At 47.5% G+C, this 20481-nt stretch overlaps 1 protein-coding gene across 8 annotated transcripts in view; it reads left to right on the top strand.

Moving 5' to 3' along the window:
- The first annotated feature begins 11015 nt into the window (after nucleotides 1–11015).
- Nucleotides 11016–20481, top strand: part of NINL (ninein like) — a 133758-nt gene continuing 124292 nt past the window's right edge. For 3 of the 8 annotated variants that reach the window (XM_073007599.1, XM_073007580.1, XM_073007595.1), the window contains exons 1-2: nucleotides 11035–11132; nucleotides 17565–17655. The gene's annotated coding sequence lies outside the window, so the exon portion shown is untranslated. Of the gene's footprint in view, nucleotides 11133–14145; nucleotides 14232–16615; nucleotides 16819–17564; nucleotides 17656–20481 lie in introns of those variants that run through there. The other 5 variants (XM_073007603.1, XM_073007581.1, XM_073007586.1 and 2 more) reach the window with 4 other exon arrangements.

The raw sequence follows: 20481 nt of genomic DNA, 5'->3' as shown, positions 1-20481 counted from the left end.
CTTGGGAGGCTAAGGTGGAAGGATCACTTGATTCTGGGGAGGTTGAGGCTGCAGTGAGCCAGGACTGTGCAACTGCACTCCAGCCTGGGTGATAGAGTAAGGCTCTGTCTCGAAAAAAGAAAAAAAAATCTGAAAGCGTTATAAAGAAGTAAGGGGGGAATGCTAGCATGAAGCCTAGAGTATTGGACTTATTTTGGAGACATCAGCATGAACTCAAGTTTAATTTAATTGGTAGATAGGTAGGTTGGTAGATAGATGATAGAGAATAGACAGATAAAGAGGCCAGGAGTTTGAGTCCAGGCTGGGTAACACAGCAAAACCCCATCTCTACAAAAAATACAAATGTTAGCCAGGCATGGTGCCAACCCCCTGTAATCTCAGCTACTTGGGAGACTAAGGTGGGAGGATCACCTGAGCCTGGGAAGTCAAGGCTTCAGTGAGCCAAGATTGCGCCACTGCACTCCAGCCTGGGTGATAGAGGAGGCCCTATCTAAAACAAACAAAACAGAATATGAAGACGAAAATTCGAAACTGCAGTGAGGAGGCCTGGCAGACAACACGTGAACCAAGTGATCAAGATTAACATGCCATGTGGATGTCAGGCACCCCTTATGTGATGGGATGACAAGGGCACTTCACTTCTGTGTGTTCTTCCTAAAAGCCCCTAACACCAGTCTAATCATGAGAAAACATCAGACAAACCCAAAGTAAGGGACATCCTATGAAATGCCTAGTTGTGAAGGTCATGAAAAACAGGAAAAGTTGAAACTGTCACAGACCAGGGGAAACTAAGGAGACACACTGAGTAAATGCCACATGGGATCCAGGAACACTGGTGAAATCCAGCCGATGTCTGGAGCTTAGCTGATAGGTTGTGTCATTAGTGGTTAATTCCCTGGTTCTGGTCATGGTACCATTGTTACGTAGGATTTTAGCATTAAGGGATAGTGGGCAAGGGGAGTACATGGAGCTTTCTGTACTATCTTGACACCTACTCTATGCATCTAAAAATGTTCAAATAAAACTTATTACGAGGAAAAGAACATGGAATTTATTGAAAGAATCAGATATGCTCAGCTGGGCACGGTGGCTCACGCCTGTAATCCCAGCACTTTGGGAGGCCAAGGCGGGTGGATCACCTGAGGTCAAGAGTTTGAGACCAGCCTGGCCAACATGACAAAACCCCATCTCTTCTGAAAATACAAAAATTAGCCAGGCATGGTGGCACGTGCCTGTAGTCCCAGCTACTCAGGAGGCTGAGGCAGGAGAATCACTTGAACCCGGGAGGCGGAGGTTGCAGTGAGCTGAGATCGCGCCACTGCACTCCAGCCTGGGCAACAGAGTGAGACTCTGTTTCAAAAAAAGAAGAATCAGATATACTCAGACTGAGTTAAACTGGGTATATCTGAGTTATCAAAGCTTTTTAAAGGCTAATGAAGCAACAATATCCACAAATGAATATATTTTTGAAATGTTCTGAAATGAGCACTTAGCAGTGACTCCTAAGGAAGTTATAAGAACTTGAATGTGGCAAATCTTTCCTCTAAAGGCTGATGTTCTCTGTTAAGTCACCTGATTGTTGTTATTTTGATTGAACTGTGGGAGATCAATGTGAACTAACAACACTGTAAAACAAATGCAGGATCTTGTGGCCACTTGTCAAAACACAGCCGTCTGAGGGCTGCTGGCATTTCTCAACTTCCAGCATCACATTGGAATTCACCGATGGCAATTTCATAATGGGTTATTTAAGAAAAATTAAGATGTCTATATCATAGAGTAAAAGCTATGTGGGCTGGGCGCGGTGGCTCACGCCTGTAATCCCAGCACTTTGGGAGGCCGAGGTAGGTGGATCACCTGAAGTCAGGAGTTCAAGACCAGCCTGACCAACATAGAGAAACCCTGTCTCTACTAAAAATACAAAATTAGCCAGGCGTGGTGGCACATGCCTGTAATCCCAGCTACTCGGGAGGCTGAGGCAGGAAAATCGCTTGAACCCTGGAAGTGGAGGTTGCAGTGAGCTGAGATCACGCCATTGCACTCCAGCCTGGGCAACAAGAGCGAAACTTCATCTCAAAAAAAGAAAAAAAGCTATGCCCCCACTAATTGAAACCATCGCCAGAAACATAAAATCAACACTAGAATTCAATAAAATAAGGAACCCTTACTGTTTATCAGGCTTTCTATAATACTAGGTATTGTTGGGGATGTAAAGATAAAAAACTCACCATTCCTGACTGTGGCAGTTTACAATCTTGTTGGGACTCAAACAAGTAGGACCTACCAGTGGAACCTTAGTGTCATAGGACTTAACAGACCAGGACACCAGAATGAATGGTCCAAGGCAGAACAGGACTCCTTATTCAATGCATGGGGTGGAGGACTGCAGTTGCTTTGGAGGTCTTCTCAGAAAAAGACAGATTTGAGCACAACCTGATGAATGGACAGATTCGAGTTGATGGAAAGGAGGCATGGTGTGCTTAAAAAACACGAGGCAATAGTGCCAGGGGCACTCCCCAGAGTCAGCAAGTACTGGTTTTCCTGGAGGCAGGGCTCATGGGATGTGATGGGAGAAGTTGGAAACAGGGTCTGGGATTTCTGTGAAGGAGGCTGGATGAGGGTTTGTGAATCTGGATTTCTCTGTCTAGTTAGTGTGGAGTCACCAAAGGCCTTGGAGAAAGGAGGAGTGATCAAAGCAGGTTTTCAGGAAGATGAAGCTCATTTTATCACAGCAGATAGAGAGACTAGAGGAGAAACGCTGGGGAGGCAGCAAGGCTCTAACCTGGTAAGGCACAGCACTCCTGTTGCCCAGGCTGGGAGTGCAGTGGTGCAATCTCAGCTCACTGAAGCCTGGACTTCCCATGCTCATGTGATCCTCCCTCCTCAGCCTCCCAAGTAGTTGGGACTACAGGTGGTCACCACCATGCCCAGCTAATTTTTGTATTTTTCGTAGAAACAGGGTTTTGCCACGTTACACAGGCTGGACTCAAACTCCTGGCTTCAAGTGATTTGCCCACCTCAGCCTCCCAAAGTGCTGGGATTACAGGCATGTGTCACTGTGCCCAGCCCTTGGGAGGCATTTCTTTCTTTTTTTTTTTTTTTTTTTTCCCTTGCAATGGAGTTTTGCTCTTGTTGCCCAGGCTAGAGTGCAGTGGCACAATCCCGGCTCACCACAACCTCCACATCCCAGGTTCAAGCAATTCTCCTGCCTCCCGAGTAGCTGGGATTATAGGCATACACCACCCTGCCCGACTACTTTTGTATTTTTAGTAGAGATGGGGTTTCTCCATGTTGGTCAGGCTGGTCTCGAACTCCCGACCTCAGGTGATACACCTACCTTGACCTCCCAAAGTACTAGGATTACAGGTGTGAGCCACCGCGCCTGGCGGGTGGCATTTCTGATGTTCATTTCTCTTTGCCTCTTACTTCACCATTTAGTTTGTAGCTAAATTCTACTACTTCTTTTTACATGTGAGCTGTACCTGATCCATGGGCTACTTTTCCCACTAGCTCTGGTCCCTTCCTGCCTGTTTTTCCAGCTGAGTTTCCTGCAGGCATCTTAACCTGCCATTGCCTTCTCTGTCTTCATTATTTGATGTGTCTGGCCCCAGCCACACAGCTCCCACTTCTCTCCGGCCTCTAAGACCTTCTGAAGGATTTAGAACAATGCCCCACATCTCAAAAGTGAACAGTGCTGGTTCTCACATTCGGGGAGGAGGCTCAGTTTTATAGGCAGTTAGAACTGTGCAGTTCCCCCAGGACAGCAGCAGGCAAGGAGCAAGATGGGCCTCCTTGGAAACCTGCTTTAAACCACCTGAGGAAAAGGCATTTATTACTGTAAGGCTTAAAATAAAATAAGGACAGAGTATTCTTTTTTTTTTCTTAATTATGCATTTTAAATACCAACATGTGCATTTGCTTTTATAGTTATAAATGTTCGCATCTGTTTTAGACAACAGCTAGTAATAGTTTTGAATCCACTGAGATGTTACTTTCAATTTGAAATATTTTGTGTATACATGTATATAAAAAATAACCCAATGTATGACTCATGTGACAGATGTTTAAGATAAATAAAGGCTTATTTTTCGACATGCAGTTAGGAAGAGAGGGAAGCAAGCCAACCTCTCTACACTGTCTTTTGGCTGGCTTGTTTTTGCAGCGGTACCAAGAGTGGTTTCTGGAGGGAACCATGTGCCTTTCAGCCTATCTAGTTAAGATCACATACCACAATCAACAAAGACAGAGCATTCTTTTTTTTTTTTTTTTTCCTTTTTTTGAGACAGGGTCTTGTTCTGTCGCCCAGGCTGGAGGGTAGTGGCCCAATCATAGCTCACTGTAGCCTCAGACTCTTGGGCTCAAGTGATCCTCTAGCCTCAGCCTCCTAAAGTGCTGGGATTATAGGCGTGAGCCACCATATCCGGCCTCCAATATCTTAAGAATATAATATAGTTCGTGAACAGGAGCTCCAGGACAGACAAAACAACAGCATGGGATGAAAGGAAAGCTGCGGACCTGAGGAAAGAAACTGAAGACCAAAGCTAGATTATTACAAGAGGAGTCAGTAATTAAAAACAGCAATGCTTAAATGGAAAGCTGAGAGGCAAAAGTAGAAGCAAGAGGAGGCCCAGGAGACTATTACATGGACTAAAGGTGGGGGTGAGTGGGTTGGAATGATCGTGATGGGATGCTGGAAGGATCCGGCACTGACAAGAAAAGGGGAGGGACATTAGTGGGAAAACTGGTAAAACCTGAATAAAGTCTTTAGTTAATAGTAAATTACTGATGTGAAATTCCTGGTTTTGATAACTACACCGTTATAAAAAAACATGGCTGGGCAACCCCCTTTGGGTCCCCTCCCTTTGTATGGGAGCTCCGTTTTCACTCTATTGAATCTTGCAACTGCACTCTTCTGGTCCATGTTTGTTATGGCTGGAGCTGAGCTTTCCCTCAGGGTCCACCACTGCTGTTTGCTGCCAGACCTGCGGCTGACTTCCATCCCTCCGGATCCAGCAGGGTGTCCGCTGTGCTCCTGATCCAGCAAGGCGCCCATTGCCGCTCCCCATTGGGCTAAAGGCTTGCCATTGTTCCTGCATGGCTAAGTGCCTGGGTTCATCCTAATCGAGCTGGACACTAGTCACTGGGTTCCACGGTTCTCTTCCATGACCCACAGCTTCTAATAGAGCTATAACACTCACCCATGGCCCAAGATTCCATTCGTTGGAATCCGTGAGGCCAAGAATCCCAGGTTAGAGAACAGGAGGCTTGCCACCATCTTGGAAGGGGCCCCCCGCCATCCTGGGAGCTCTGTGAGCACGAACCCCCCAGTAACATTTATACAATGGAAATTTTCTACAGCAGTAAAATGGACTATAGATGCAGGTTCTGAACACATAACCATGGAAATATTTCAGAAACATATTGAGTGGCTACTCCCACTAGAACAACCACCCCTGTTGCCTCTGGAGACCAGAAGCAGCTGCCAGCTCAAGGCAGCCAGGGAAAACAATTCTCTGCTACTTCCAAATCCTCTTGTGGTAAGCAAGGTTTAGATTATGAGGTAGAAAATTTCCAAACTATAGAAAGGGGGATGAGAAAGGGGACAACTGAAAAGAATATCAAACATGGCTATGGACCCCTACAAAAAGACAGGAGATATAGGAAGCAGATGAGCCAGGAAAGTGGTTAATCTAAATAAGCTGTTCTTAAAAGTAGTAACAATAGAGAATTGAATTCTCCGATAATATTTTATGGGAGATGAAGAAGAGATAGAGAATTAAAAGCATTCTGCCCTTTGTCCAGTTTTGAAGATTAATATAGATAATGATTAGTTCTAGGCATTGAAAGAAATATATCTAAATATTCCATTAAAATGAAAAGATAATCCCTTTGGGACAGTAGTGTTGGAATGGGAGGGAAGAAGGGTTTCAGGGGCACTGGTAATGTTCTTTTGCTAGTTACATCGGTGTGAAAATTTATCAAACTGTACACTTATGATATGTGCACTTTTCTTGTCTACGTTATACTTAATAAAGTATACTTTATTTAAAAGTATTTGTTTTTACTTAAAAAAAAAAAAAAAACATGGCTATGTAAGATGCTGATATTTACAGGACCTGAGTGAGAAGTATATGGAACCTCTCTTTTCTACGTTTCCAAGTTTTATGTAAAGATGACATTAATTCAAAAGAAAAAGTTTTTTGTTGTTGTTGTTGTTTCTTTTTTTGTGAGACAGAGTTTCGCTCTTGTTGCCCAGGCTGGAGTGCAATGGCGCTATCTTGGCTCACTGCAACCTCTGCCTCCCAGGTACAAGCGATTCTCCTGTCTCAGCCTCCCAAGTAGCTCAGATTATAGGCATGCACCACCACGCCCGGCTGTTTTCCTTTTGTATTTAGTAGAGATGGGGTTTCACCATGTTAGTCAGGCTGGTCATGAACTCCTGACTTCAGGTGACTCACACCCACCTCGGCCTCTCCTGCGCCTGGCCAAGAAAAAGTTTTTAAAAAGAGCGATCAGGATGTGATGATGTCACTGTGGGGTATAAGAGAGAGAGTCAAGACTGACTCGAAGGTTCTTTCCTGAACAATTGTGGTGTTAGGATATCCATTGATTTTCATCCAGTTACTGGCACATAACTCCCATAGCCCTTGTCCTTTGTTATAATGTTGTGTTGGGCCTCAGGGGTAGACCCCTGACCCTGGCTTTCTGATTGTGGGTCTTTTTTTTAAATTTTTAAATGGAGTTTCACTCTGTTGCCCAGGCTGGAGTGCAGTGGTGTGACCTTGGCTCACTGTAACCTCTACGCCTCGTGGGTTCAAGCGATTCTCCTGCCTCAGTCTCCCAAGTAGCTGGGACTATAAGCATGTGCCACCACGCCCGGCTAATTTTAGTATTTTTAGTAAATATGGGGTTTCACCATGTTGGCCAGGATGGTCTCGATCTCCTGACCTTGTGATCCGCCCACCTCGGCCTCCCAAAGTGCTGGGATTACAGGAGTGAGCCAACGTGCCCTGCCATCAATTGCGGGTCTTAAGACTCTCCCATGAGGGTCTTACCCTACTCCCTGGGAGAAGGAATGCTGATGTCACGAAGCTTCTATAAAACCCCAAGAGGACAGGGTTCAGTGAACTTCTGGGTAGCTGAACAGTGGAGGTTCCTGGACGGTGGCACCCAGGGAGGTATGGAAGCTCTCCCCCTTCCTCCAAACCTTGCCCTATGCATCTCTTCACCTGTGTCCTTTACAATATCCATTATAATAAACTAGCGGGCCAGGCATGGTGGCTCACGCCTGTAATCCCAGCACTTTGGGAGGCCGAGGCAGGCAGATCACCTGAGGTCAGGAGTTCGAGACCAGCTTGGCCAACATGACGAAACCCTGTTTCTACTAAAAATATAAAATCTAGCCAGGTATGGTGGCACATGCCCGTAGTGCCAGCTTCTTGGGAGGCTGAGGCACAACAATCACTTGAACCTGGTAGGCGGAGGTTGCAGTGAGCTGAGATCACACCACTGCACTCCAGCCTGGGCGACAGAGCAACACTCCGTCTCAAAAACAAAGAAATAAAAGTAAACCAGTGAGCAAAAGCGTTTCTCTGAGTTCTGTGAGCCACTCCAGGAAATTAATTGAAACCAAACAGGGGGTCAGAGGGTCATGGGAACCTCAACTTGAAGCGGATCTGTCAGACGTTCTGTGGAGGCCCAGACTTGCGACTGGTGTGTGTGAGGAGTCTTGGGGACTGAGTCCTTACCCTGTGGGATCTGATACTCTCTCCAGGTAGTGACAGAATTGAATTAGAGGACCCCCAGCTGGTGTCTGCTGCTTGGTGTGTGGAGAAAACCCCACACACACTTAGTCATAGGTCTTCTGTGTTGACTGTTGGTGTGGTGTGGGAGTAGAGAGTTTTCCCTATACAACAATAAAATTGGAATGTCTGGAGGTAGGATGCAGGCACTGGTGTTTTTAATTTTTAAGTAGTCAAAGTGGAGAACTCCTAGTCATTTAAATTCGGTATGCTCAACTGGGCATGGTGCCTCATGCCTGCAATCTCAGTACTTTGGGAGGCCAAGGTGGGAGGATCATTTGAACCCAGGAGTTCAAGACCAGCCTGGGCAACATACATCCCATCTCTACAAAAAATTAGTAAGCTAGCCAGGTGTGGGGGTGCATCTGTAGTGCAGCTGCTTGGGAGGCTGAGGTGGGAAGATCACTTGAGCCCAGGAGATCAAAGCTGTAGTGAGCTGTGATCACACCACCACACTCCAGCCTGGGTAACAGACTGAGATCCTGTCTCAAGAAATAAAATAACAAATAAATTCAGTACACTCCTGTGCAATGGGTAATTTTTTTTTTTTTTTTTTTTTTTTTTTTTTTTTTTGAGACGGAGTCTCGCTCTGTCGCCCAGGCTGGAGTGTAGTGGCCGGATCTCAGCTCACTGCAAGCTCCGCCTCCCGGGTTTACACCATTCTCCTGCCTCAGCCTCCCGAGTAGCTGGGACTACAGGCGCCCGCCACCTCGCCCGGCTAGTTTTTTGTATTTTTTAGTAGAGACGGGGTTTCACTGTGTTAGCCAGGATGGTTTCGATCTCCTGACCTCGTGATCCGCCTGTCTCGGCCTCCCAAAGTGCTGGGATTACAGGCTTGAGCCACCGCGCCCGGCCGCAATGGGTAATTTTTACATTTCTATTTTGCAAATGACACTGAGATTACAGATGTTACATGACTGGGTGATCCACAGCTAGTAAGTGGCACTATCCATATCTTCTGACACCAAATTCATTCTCCAGCCAGTGAGTGGGAGCCCATGCAGAGCATCAGGAGCACTGAAGAGAAGACATTTTTCACAATGGCAACCCCCATGGCTCTGAGCACCCCTGGGAATCCAGGGTTATAAACTGGAGTCATCAGGGTCTTGGCTGCGCATCCCACAGGGACCACCTTTGCACGGTGTGCCCTGCTATCATACCCCACACTGGTTGGGACAGGTCATAGGCATAGCAAAAGGTATCTGGGCACACTCAGCAGGTCAGAGAAACCTCCCAGTCTAGAAGACACTGTGAGCGCCTCCCTGTGCTTGCCTTCAGAGCCTGTCTTTCATCCTGGTTCCTTCTCACCCCAGTAATTTTGCCTCTGATCCTCACATCCTCTAAAGTGGAGTTCCTACAAAATATATGCACCTTTCTCATGCTAGAGTGTACTGTACTAGAGTGTAGAGCTCATTTTGTAATTTTGATATATTTATAACTCTCTGACATTTTTGTATATTTATGTTTTTATTTTTTGGAGACAGAGTCTTGATCTGTCACCCAAGCTGGAGTCTAGTGGCAAGATCTAAGCTCACTGCAACCTCTGACTCCTGGGTTCATGCAATTCTTGTGCCTCAGCCTCCTGAGTAGCTGGGACTACAGGCGCGTGTTAACCACAACTGGCTAATTTTTTTGTATTTCAGTAGACACTGGGTTTCACCATGTTGGCCAGGCTGGTCTTGAACTCCTGTCCTCAGGCAATCTGCCCACAGTGGCCTCCCAAAGTGCTGGGATTACAGGCGTGAGTCACCGTGCCTGGCTGTATTTACTTTTTTTTTTTTGAGACAGAGTCTCGCTCTGTCGCCCAAGTTGGAATACAGTGGTATGATCTCAGCTCACTACAACCTCTGCCTGCGAGGTTCAAGCGATTCTCCTGCTTCAGTCTCCTGAGTAGCTGGGATTACAGGCATGTGCCATCACGCCCGGCTAATTTTGTATTTTTAGTAGAGACAGGGTTTCTCCATGTTGGTCAGGTTGGTCTCGAACTCCTGGCCTCAGGTGATCTATCTGCCTGCATCCGCATCCCAAAGTGCTGGGATTACAGGCATGAGCCACTATGCCTGGCCGGGTATTTACGTTTTTAAATTGTTTTCCGTGTAAACTCTATAAGGGGCAGGGATTTTTTGCCCCCCTGTTGGCAGCCCCTAGAACGATGCCTGACCCTAGTAGGTGCTCGATAAATACATACAGGTTGAATATCCCTTAACAGAGATGCTTGGCACCGGCAGCATTTAGGATTTCAGATTTTGGAATATTTGCATTATACCAATTGAACATCCCTAATCTGAAAATCCCAAATTAGAAATGCTCCAATGAGGCCAGGCGTGGTGTCTCATGCCAGTAATCCCAGCACTATGGGAGGCCAAGGTGGGAGGATCATTTGAGGCCAGAAATTCCAGACGAGCCTGGGCAACATGGTGAAGCCTCCTTTCTTACAAAAAATACAAAAATTAGCCAGAGCCTGGGCCTGGTTGTTCATGCCTGCAATCTCAGCACTTTGGGAGGCCAAGGCGGTGGATCCCTTGAGCCTAGGAGTTCGAGACCAGCCGGGGCAACACAGTGAGACTGTGCTAAAAATACAAAAATTAGCGGACATGGTAGCAGGTGCCTGCAGTCCCAGCTACTGAGGGCTGGGACGCTGAGGCGGGAGGATCGCCATAGCCGGAAAAGTCGAGGCTGTAGTGAGCCATGACCGCTCCACTGCATCCCAGCCTGGGCAACAGAAGTGACAGCCTTTCTCAAAAGAAAAGAAAGTTAAAAGAAGAAAAAAGAAGTGCTCCAATGTGCATTTCTTTTGAGCATCAGGTCAGCGCTCAGAAACTTTCAGCTTTTGAAGCATTTCGGATTTCAGATGCTTGGATTGGGGTGCTCAACCTGTATTGATTTAATATGCGGTGGAAACGAGACAATCTAGGTTTTAAATCGCGGTTTCCTCAGTGGTGGGTTTGGGGTATTATCCCTGCCTGGCCGGCCTCCGGGCTTGTTACAGAAGATGCTACCCCCAGAGCTGCGAACCGCCAAGCTCCGCAGCGCGCAGGGCCCCGACAGGGACCAGCGAGGTCAGCTCCAAGGATCACCCCAGGCTCCAAACTGGCCTGAGCCGCTCTGAGATTTGCGGAGGCCGCCTTGCCCCCACCCCGCCCCGCAATCCCGGACCCGCCCCGCCCCCCCTCCCGTTCGCCCGCCCCGCCCCCCGTTCGCCCGCCGCGCCAGGACGCCGAGGGGGCGGCGCCTCGACGCCCGGAGGAGTGTTGCGTCGCGGCCTCCAGACACAAAGAGCTGCCGGCTGGACTGGGGTGGTGCCGCGCTCCTGGCCCAGGCGCCTCGCAGGTGAGACGGGCCAGGGCTTCCGGCAGGCCGTTCGGGCGGCGGGTGGGGTTAAAAGTCCGGGGCCGCCCCTGCCTCGCGACCCGCGCCTCAGTCACCAGACCCGGTTCCGGGAGCGCGGCCTCGGGTGCTCCTCGCAGTGCGGGGCGCAGATTCGGCCCATCAGCAGTGGTGCCTGCTCTTCCGGTCGCCCTCGAGGGCTGGGCGGGGGTCACGCCCTAAAATACCGCGCCCGCTGGGCCGAAGGCTTGAAAACCTGGTTTCCCGACGGCGGCGGCGCGGGCGCCATGGGAACGAGGGCCGGGTCCAGCACAGCCCCGAGGCTCGGCGGGGGGCGGGCGGCCTTGGCCGGGGCTCCCCGCGGTCCTGAGCGCAGCGGTGCCCACCGTCTGCCCAGCGCGGGCCGTTTCTCCTGGCGCCGGTGGAGGCCCAGGATTTCCTCCCGCCAGTGTGGCTGCGGCCCCCTACGGAGCGTGTCCCGCATTGTGGCGTTTGGGTCGGTTGATTGAAAGGGTGGAGAAGTCTGTTGCGAGTTTTATCTGTTGTACTCGTTTTACAGATTCGCTCCTTTCCTCTCGCCTGTGCGCACAAGTCACACACACGACATGGGAGTTTCTGATCGCGTTGCATTCATACTCATCCATCCTGACTGGGTACTGATGCTCCATTGTTAGGAGCTCTGTGTAGGGCTGTATGTTTGCACGGGACTCAGGTGAGGAAGGGTGGCCACGTTTCTTTCTGCTCCGTGAGACTTAGGCCAAGCCCTGGAACTAGGGAGGAGGTTCAGACCCATGAAGCTGGCGGGGCCTTGGAGAAGGGCAAGTGATTTTCAAGGTCAGTAGTAAGAGGGGTCATGAGTGATGGTAAGTTTCTTCTTAGAGGCCTTTGCTGTGACTTCCAGGTTTTTCATACTGGACTTAAAATACTTTTAAAAGCAGAGTTGTTGTTGTTGTTCTTGTTGTTGCTGTTTTTGACAACGAAGTTTCACTCTTGTTGCCCAGGCTGGAGTGCAATGGCGTGATCTCTGCTCACTGTAACCCCCGCCTCCCGGATTCAAGCAGTTCTCCTGCCTCAACCTCCCGAGTAGCTGGGATTACCGGCGCCTGTTACCACGCCCAGCTAATGTTTTGTATTTTTAGTGGAGTTGGGGGTTTCACCATGTTGGCCAGGCTGGTCTCGAACTCCTGACCTTCAGGTGATCCAGCTGCCTCGGCCTCCCAAAGTTCTGGGATTACAGGCTTGAGCCATTGTGCCCGGCCAGGTTTTTGTTTTGTTTTGTTTTTGTTTTTAAATTTTATTTTACTTGAAGTTCTGGGATACATGTGCAGAACGTTCAGGTTTGTTACATGGGTATACATGTGCCATGATATTTTGCTGCACCTATCAACCCGGCATCTAGATTTTAAGGCCCACATGCATTAGGTATTTGTCCTAATGCTCTCCCTCCCCTTCCCCCCACCCACAGGTCCCGGTGTGTGAGGTGTGTGATGTTCCCCTCCCTGTGCCCATGTGTTCTCGTTGTCAGCTCCCACTTATGAGTGAGAGCATACAGTGTTTGGTTTACTGTTCTTGTGTTAGTTTGCTGAGAATGATGGCTTCCCACTTCATACATGTTCCTGCAAAGGACATGAACTCATTCTATTTTATGGCTACATAGTATTCCACAGTGTATATGTACCACATTTTCTTTATTCAATCTATCATTGATGGCCTTTTGGGTTGGTTCCAGGTCTTTGCTATTGTAAATAGTGCTGCAATAAACATACACGTTTATGCGTCTTTATAGTAGAATGATTTATAGTTCTTTGGGTATATACCCAGTAATGGGATCGCCGGGTCAAATGGTATTTCTGGTTCTGGATCCTTGAGGAATCGCCACACTGTCTTCCACAATGGTTGAACTAATTTACACTCCCACCGACAGTGTAAAAGCTTTCCTGTTTCTCCCCAGCCTCTCCAGCATCCGTTGTTTCCTGACTTTTTAATAATTACCATTCTAATTGGTGTGAGATGTTATCTCATTGTGGTTTTGATTTGCATTTCTCTAATGACCAGTGATGATGAGCTTTTTTTTTTTTATATGTTTGTTGACTGCGTAAATGTCTTCTTTTGAGAAGTGTCTGTTCATAACCTTTGCCCACTTTTTGATGGGGTTGTTTTTTTCTTGTAAATTTGTTTAAGTTCCTTGTAGATTCTGTATATTAGACTTTTGTCAGAAGGGTAGATTGCAAAAGTTTTCTCCCATTCTGTAGGTTGCCTGTTAACTCTGAAGATAGTTTCTTTTGTTGTGGAGAAGCTCTTAGGTTAGATTCCATTTGTCAGTTTTGGCTTTTGTTGCCATTGCTTTTGGTGTTTTAGTCATGAAGTCTTTGCGCATGCCTATGTCCTGAATAGTATTGCCTAGGTTTTCTTTTAGGTTTTTTATGGTTTTGGGTTTTACATTTAAGTCTTTAATCCATCTTGAGTTTATTTTTGCACAAGGTGTAAGGAAGGGGTCCAGTTTCTGTTTTCTGCATATGGCTAGCCAGTTTTCCCAGCACCATTTATTAAATAGGAAATCCTTTCCCCATTGCTTGTTTTTGTCAGGTTTGTCAAAGATGAGATAGTTGTAGAAAGCAGTTTTGTTTTGTTTTTAAGTAGTTAAAACTCATCTGTTAAACAGAACACTGAATCAGCAGTCTAGCAGTTTTATGAACTGTGTGCAAGAATACTTTTATATTAAAAGGAAAATGCTCAGGTGTTAGAGAAGCAGTCTACTTTCACGCTTGTCGCTTTCATTTCACTTATACATCATCCATTCGTGGTTTAAATGATGACAGATTAAACCGATCTGTATTGTCAAATAAAAGTGGAATGTGTTCAGGTGCAATAAATATTAGTTCAGGTGCATGAATATGAAGTTCAGGTGCAATAAGTATTAGAGGATAACTCTTTTTTGTAGAATGAGAAAATAGCAAGCCTTCTCCGAGGAACTTGGACTTCAGAATTTTTTTTTTTTTCTTTTTTTAAAATGTAGAGCCAGGAGTCTTACCCAGGGTGGTCTCCAACTCCTGGACTGAAGTGATCCACCTGCCTCAGCCTATCAAAGTGCTGGCATTACAGGTATGAGCCACCACACCTGGCCTCAGATAACATTTAACTCCATCAAATTAGAAAGAAAGCACTTTATAGAGGAATAACTAGGACTTAAGCAAAAAGTTTTTTTCTTTTTCTTTTTTGAGATGGAGTCTCGCTCTTTCGCCAGGTGCCATGATCTTGGGTCACTGCTATCTCTGTCTCCCAGGTTCAAGCGATTCCCCTGCCTCAGCCTTCTGAGTAGCTAGGATTACAGGTGTGCACCACCACGCCCGGCTAAATGTTTGTATTTTAGTAGAAACGGGGTTTCACCATGTTGGCCAGGATGGTCTCCATCTCCTGACCTCGTGATCCACCTGCTTCAGCCTCCCAAAGTGCTGAGATTACAGGCATGAGCCACCACGCCTGGCCGGACTTAAGCAAAATTTAATTGAGCGGTTTATATTAACTTGGATGGAAACTTTTTTGCTAACTCATACTTACCCCATACGTTGTGATTTATAGGACTGCTCTGAGGTGGGTGAATTGATACGGTCATTTGCTAAGAGCATGTTGTAAGTCTTTTTTTTTTTTTTGAGATGGAGTCTCGCTCTGTCGCCCGGGCTGGAGTGCAGTGGCATGATCTTGGCTCACTGCAATCTCTGCCTCCCGGGTTCAAGCGATTCTCCTGCCTTAGCCTCCTGAGTGGCTGGGATTATAGGTGCCTGACACCATGCCCAGCTAATTTTTGTATTTTTAGTAGAGACAGTTTCACCATGTTGGCCAGGCTGGTCTCAAACTCCTGACCTCAAATGACCCACCTGCCTTGGCCTCCCAAAGTGGTGGGATTACGGGTGTGAGCCACTGCGCCTAGCCTACTTTTGGATCTTGCCACGAGCAGGTAGCTACTAGATAGCTTTCCTCTTTCCTGGCACAAGACAGATTTGGAAGCAGGAAGCAAAAACAGAAGCAGTGTCTTGGCCTCACACCTGAACTGGTGTGGCTTCCTAGCTGCAGGTAATAGTGTCCTCTGCCCTGGAAGGCATTTCCAGCGCTGTGGCCACTTTACTGTTCCATTCCTTGGTTATTGCACAGGTAGTTGAGCAGCGGTGATTGTAACTGGAATCTAGGTTTGAGTTTAGCTTAGTCCTTGGCTTCAAGTGCAGATTAGGAATTCAGGCTTAAGGCAAAGACATTTGGTTACTCACAAGCGGAGACCAAAAGTTTGGGTCATAACTCTACCTGGAACTATTTGGAGGTAGGCTTTCCTTCTCCCACCTTGGGGTAACTTTGAGCCTCCTAGATTATGATTATTGTTGTTTGTGAATTGATGGACAGTTTTCTCTCTTTTTTTTTTTTTTTGAGATGGAATCTCGCTCTGTCGCCCAGGCTGGAGTGCAGTGGCCAGATCTCAGCTCACTGCAAGCTCCGCCTCCCAGGTTCACGGCATTCTCCTGCCTCAGCCTCCCAAGTAGCTGGGACTATAGGCGCCCGCCACCTCGCCCGGCTAGTTTTTTGTATTTTTTAGTAGGGACGGGGTTTCACCGTGTTAGCCAGGATGGCCTCGATCTCCTGACCTCGTGATCCGCCTGTCTCGGCCTCCCAAAGTGCTGGGATTACAGGCTTGAGCCACTGTGCCTGGCCTGATGGACAGTTTTCTGGGACAGAGGAGTCTTTTGGAGCATGGCTTGTATTTTTATCCTTTTTTGACCTAGGTTCAAGCATGCATCTGGCGCTGCCTGGTTGTACTCCCCTCTCTGAACCCGGATTGTCTTTCCTCGGACTTCAGAAAGATAATAGAGCCTTCCATCATCCTCCAAGTGAGGTGACCCGTTTTCCCCAAGACTGCTGTATAGTCTCCCTGGAGTAAAAGTCATTTGTTAGTTTCTGAAACAGCAGAACTCTCTAGGTACCTCTGAGGCAATCAAGTTTGAGAAGCTCTAGGATATACTAATTTTTGTGCATTGATTGTTACTTTGTACTTCATAAGGGGCAATTGGCACAATTTTTTTTTTTTTTTTTTGAGATGGAGTCTCTCTCACTCTGTCACCTAGGCTGGAGTGCCATGGTGCAATCTGGGCTCACTGCAACCTCTGTCTGCTAGGTTCAAGTGATTCTCCTGTCTTAGCGTCCTGAATAGCTGGGATTACAGGCGTCCACCTCCATGCCCAGCTAATTTTTGTATTTTTTAGTAGGGACGGGGTTTCACCACGTTGGCTAGGCTGGTCTCGAACGCCTGACCTCAGGTGATCCGCCTGCCTCGGCCTCCCAAAGTGCTGGGATTACAGGCTTGAGCCACTGTGTCTGGCCCACACATCCTCTTATAACCTTATTTTTGGATCTACTTTGTTGAGTAAAGTAATGATTTTGGTTTGTTGGAGTTTCTAAGAGTGGTCAGAGACCTGAGGGTCAGTCACTCTTCAAAATCTCTCAGTTTTTAAGCCTTTGGTAAAGAATTTTACATTTGTAGAGTTTATCAGTTAGGATATTTTAGCCACTAGTGATGGAAAACCCAACTCAGTCTGGCTTAAATACACAGGGAGTTCACAGAAGACCTCAGGATGGGCTGCTCCATGGTTGAAGTGGCCCTGAGGGACCCAGATGGCTCCTCTTCTGCACACAGCCTCTGACATCGGTGAGGAGAGGGAGCTTGGCTTCTGTGGCTTCTGTGCCTTTCTGAAGAGGGAGGAGTGATAGCTGGTGCCCCCAGCCAGGGTAGTGGAGTCCTGGGCCGTTTGAACCAGTCACCAGGAGGCCTCCCCTGGGCTGTCTCCAGAGGCAGGGTGCCATGGGGGTGTGGGGACAGGAAGGACAGGCTTTCGGGTGCCCAGTCCATGGGGGCTGTGTGAGCCTCACCATGCAGGTAGCGTGTCACCTGTGCCCAGTCCCCGTGCATGACTTGTGTACTGGTTGTGGCTGCCAGAAATGGAGCTCAGGTCTCTTGGGGTTTTGTTTTTAAATTTTGAATGAGCATTCAGTAGGTGCTAGGTACTGTTCTCAGTGTTTTTGTTAAATTCTTTCACGGAGTACTCACAGCAGGAGGCTGAGCTGGGCATGCTGTTGCCCCCATCTCAAGCACAGAGTGCGAGGGTCAGGGAGGATAATAACATGCTCAAGGTCACATGGAGGTCAGGGTGCTCGGGTCTGGGCAGGCTCTGCAAATTCCATGTCCCCCACTGTGCCTCCCAACACAATGGGGTTTCCAGCATACCTTACTGCCTATGACTGTATCATTTCTTTACCTTAACAAGAAAACGGGGTGTTTTCAGTGCTAGAGAAAAGCTGTGACTTATGTGATCCTGTCTACTCATGCTGGTTGAGAAGCAGTATGAGGATTGTTAGCTCAAAGTCCCATTTTTATTTTATTTATTTATGTTTTAGAGACAGAGTTTCACTGTGTTGCCTGGCTTGACTTGAACTCCTAGGTTCAAGCATTCTCCCACCTCAGCCTCCCAAGTAGCTGGGACTACAGGTATGTGCATGACTCCATTTAATTTAATTTAATTTAATTTAATTTAATTTAATTTAATTTAAGTTTGCTTGAGCTTTACTGCTTGATTAAATTCCTTTTTTTTTTTTTTTTTTGAGATGGAGTGTCGCTCTGTCACCCAGGCTGGAGTGCAGTGGCCAGATCTCAGCTCACTGCAAGCTCCACCTCCCGGGTTTACGCCATTCTCCTGCCTCAGCCTCCCGAGTAGTTGGGACTACAGGCGTCCGCCACCTTGCCCGGCTAATTTTTTGTATTTTTAGTAGAAACAGGGTTTCACTGTGTTAGCCGAAATGGTCTCAATCTCCTGACCTCATGATCCGCCTGCCTCAGCCTCCCAAAGTGCTGGCATTACAGGTGTGAGCCACCAAGCCTGGCCGATCAAATTCCATTTTTAAGCAAGAGTATTGAGGACTTAATGAATTGTGCTTTGCCTTTTGTGGGCTTTGTGTGAGTGTGTGCGCCCATGGAAATAACATTTCTGGGCTGGGTGAGGTGGCTTATACCTGTAATCCCAGCACTTTGGGAGACTGAGGTGGGCAGATCACTTGAGGTCAGGAATTTGAGACCAGCCTGATCAACATGGTGAAACCCCATCTCTACCAAAAATAGAAAAATTAGCCAGGTGTGATGGGGCACGCCTATAATCCCAGCTACTCCAGAGACTGATGTGGGAGAATCGCTTGATCCCGGGAGGCAGAGGTAGCAGTGAGCCAAGATTTCACCACTGCTCTCCAGCCTGGTGACAGAGTGAGATTCCATCTCAAAAAAAAAAAAAAAAAAAAGTCACACGTGTAATCCCAGCACTTTGGCAGGCTGAGGCAGGCAGGTCACTTGAGGTTGGGAGTTCGAGACCAGTCTGACCAACACAGAGAAACCCCATCTCTACTAAAAATACAAAATTAGCCACGTGTGGTGGTACATGCCTGTAATCCCAGCTACTCGGTAGGCTGAGGCAGGAGAATCTCTTGAACCCGGGAGGCAGAGGTTGCGGTGAGCTGAGATTGTGCCATTGCATTCCAGCCTGGGCCACAAGAGTGAAACTTTGTCTCAAAAAGAAAAAAAAAAAAAAAGGAAAAGAAAATATTTCAGAAAAATGAGTCTGTTCCTGGGACTGGTAGATAACAAGGCCCGATCTTCTGCTGGCCCCGCACAAAGAGGGGTGGTGGGCTTTCCCTGCCAGGATGGACCTCACAGGAGCTCCATTCACACTGAGGGCCTCCAGGTTCCCCTTAGAGTCACGGGTGGTGTCAGACCCTAAACATGAGAACCAGCGTCAGTCAATGTAGTGAAATATTCACTGACTTGGAGTTTTCATTTCAAGGGCATTGGAATGTAGTAAACAGCTTATTAATTATTTAAAAATCAACAGGGAGAGTCTGCTCGGTGCAGATTTTGAGCAGGTTGTCCCAACCCCAGGGTGAGCTCCTTGTATCTGGAAGGCCTCTGCCTGTCCTGTACTCAGGTGACCTGAGGAAGGATGTGCTGGACTGTTTGGCCACGTGGCCTTGGGGCTTCCAGCTGTGCTCGGGATGAGGACAAAACCAGGCAGGCAGAGGTGGGTAGCGTGACAGGTCTCCAACACAGGAGAGGGGGCAGGGCCTTGAACAGACTTGGGGACACATATCTTCATGTGGACCGGTGAGTAAAACTGAGTACCCACAGTCCTGCAATGACCAGCAAGGACTCCGGAGGGCGGGCGGTAGCCCAGCCAGTTTAGCTTCCTGCTTCAGGTGATGGTGTCCCTGCTCTCCAAGGCCCCAAATGAAAGTAAGCAACAGGCTGAGATTTTCCCCGACTCTGGTTAGGGACAGAAACGTGGATGCCCAATTTCAGAACCCCAGAATCTACATTAATGACCTGTACTGATTTCTGGTAGGGTTCCTCAGGAAACTGTGTCAAGCAGGACGTTTGCAGGGGCGGGTCCGAAGTGGACACAGTCCACAGCCTGCATAGTTCAAGACCAGCCAGGCCTTGCTCTGTGGCAAAAGTTTTAAACTGTAGTTGATAGTGTACACTGTTGCACAGCTTTAAAACTAAGCAATTCTTGATACATTTTAAATTCTTACTGAATTTTTATTATTTCCAACTGTGCACATAAAGTAAGACTCTTAGAATTGTAGATTTTTACCACTTAAAATTCTCAGGCTGGGCACGGTGGCTCATGCCTGTCATCCCAGAACTTTGGGAGGCTGAGGTGAGAGGATCCCTTGAGCTCAGGAGTTCGAGACCAACCTGGGCAATGTACTGAAACCCCATCTCTACAAAAAAAAAAAAAAAAAAGGAAAAATTAGCTAGGCACAAAGGCGTGTGCCTGTGGTCCAAGCTACTTGAGAAGCTGAGGTAGGAGGATTACTTGAGCACGGGAAGTGGAGGCTGTAGTGAGTGGAGATGCACCACCCCACTCCAGCCTGGGTAACAGAGCAAGATCTTGTCTCAAAAAAGTTAAATAAAATAAAAATGAATAAACTTCTCATAATTCAAACTCACGTAAAGGTGACTACCCTGCTGGAGTCACCATGCTAACCAAGCAATTGCAGTTACTGTCACCAGTAACGAGACATGTGTGCCCCCCATGAGATGTGCCAAGGACACACCTGACCCAGGTGTTCCTGCCACCCCTGAATCTAATTGTGCAGACACCAGACAGACTCTGTGGGACATTCTACAAAACGCCCTGCCTGTGTGTACTTCAAAAATTTCAAAGTTAGGAAACACAGAGACTGAGAAAATGTTCTGGTTTAAAGGAACAGGAAAACTGTGTACAGTGCTTGACTCTGAATTGGAACCTGGACTGGGGTGAAAAAGACA

This window comes from Chlorocebus sabaeus, chromosome 2 (assembly GCF_047675955.1).
Source record: "Chlorocebus sabaeus isolate Y175 chromosome 2, mChlSab1.0.hap1, whole genome shotgun sequence".
Lineage (NCBI taxonomy): Eukaryota > Metazoa > Chordata > Mammalia > Primates > Cercopithecidae > Chlorocebus > Chlorocebus sabaeus.
Note: the sequence above shows the minus strand (reverse complement) of the source record. Positions and strands in the feature narration are given on the sequence as shown.